Source organism: Pteropus alecto, unplaced genomic scaffold, assembly GCF_000325575.1.
Source record: "Pteropus alecto unplaced genomic scaffold, ASM32557v1 scaffold125, whole genome shotgun sequence".
Classification (NCBI taxonomy): domain Eukaryota; kingdom Metazoa; phylum Chordata; class Mammalia; order Chiroptera; family Pteropodidae; genus Pteropus; species Pteropus alecto.
This window is the reverse complement of record NW_006436888.1, coordinates 1,421,074-1,422,757: the sequence shown is the minus strand read 5'-3', so window position 1 is coordinate 1,422,757 and position 1,684 is coordinate 1,421,074.

Below are 1,684 nucleotides of genomic sequence, written 5' to 3'. Positions count from 1 at the left end.
CCCTCGGCTCCTTGGCTATAAATCCCCTCTTTTCCTTGTTGTATTCAGAGTTGAGCCCAATCTCTCTCTCTCATTGTAAGACTCCATGGTTGTGGTCCTTACATCCACTGCAAGAGTCCCCTTGAATGAAGTCGGCCTCTCGATGCCCTTGAACATTTTTCTTTGACGTTAGAAGTCACCTTGGAGGAGGCCGTCTGTGACCAACTTCTTGTAGGAATAACTTCCATCAAGGATGGGACCCTGGTGCTTTCCTGTTTCTGTAAGCTACATCAGGGACATGTAAGTGACCCAAAGAAGGAGTGGAAGGTGATGGTGGATGGCGCAACCCTGCCCCAGTCTCGTGCTGCACACTCATGCCTTAGAGATGGCATCTCTGCACCCGGTGGTAAAGGAGGAGATATCTAGTGGCTTCTCTATGCCAAAGACCAAGGCTTGGGTGTGAGGGAAGGCATTTTTGCCTCTCATGGTGGATAAGCTTTCTTCCCTTTAGGAATATTCTCTTCGCTAAAGAATTTTCCTCCCCACTCCACACTTGAGAATTGCCCCATCTTTCCTTACTCATGAGTTTGTGCTCATACAGGGGTTTTAAGGCTCCATTGACACTTGGGGCCAGGTAAGTCTGTGGGGCCATCCGTGCATGGTAGGTTTACGAGCATCCCCGGCCGCCATTCACTAGATGCCAGTAGCAAGCAGCCCCTTTCTCAGTTATGAAAACCAAAATGCTCTCTAGACACGGCCAGATGTTCCCTGGGAGCAAAATTGCCCCCCCCCCCCCGGCCAAGCTAAAAAACCACTGAGTTACTGGAAAGATTGTTTTCAGCTGTGGCAGCAGGAAAGGCAGGCCGGAGGGAGGCCCCTACAGGGCTGAGTGACCAGAACCAGATGTGTGGCTTTGATCATTACACTGGAGCCCACTTTACGGCCACGTGTTTCATATCTAGAGGGGGCCTTGGAGACTGCTTTTTTTTCACTGTTATAAACCCCTGGGGGTGGGGGAGAATACTGAGAGAGTTACCAGGCTCCCTCCTCCCAGTGAAAGGTGACGACACGTAATTGATGTCTTGGTTGACGAAGAAAGATCCAATTACACGAAGGGAAGGAAGTAGGACACGTTGGGGATTTGATCCTGGCCCAGCTCCGGATGGCTGTGTGACGTCAGGCTCGTCACGTAAACCTCTTTGGGCGGTGAGGATCCGACGCATGCTCGCAGGGATAGGAAGGCCCCAGAAGAGTGTGCGGCCTGCCTGGCGCTGGCCTGCCCCATAAATGCAAATTTTCCGTTTTAACTCTGAACGATGATGCTGAGCATGATTGCAACAGAAGTTTCCTAACAGCCTCGTTATTAGGAAAAATAAAACCAAATGTCAAGGTCATCCACCCAAGGTAGATGTGAGGGTGAATTAGTGTTAGGTCATCATTCTGTGTAAGCAGCACGAAGAGCCAGGACGGTGCATGTTTCTAGAAAGGATAAGGCCCAAAGGGTTAGAAGGAAGCCTGAGAGGTCCTTTAATGACCTCGTTTCACACTGAACTGGCGCAAATATTCTTAGAAAGTTTGATGTTTTCTGAAAGAACATCTCTCTCTCTCGCTCTCTCTCTCTCTCTCGCTCTCTCTCTCTTTCTCTCTCTCTCTCTCTCTCTCACACACACACACACACACACATGGTAGTTTTTAAAGAAAAGAG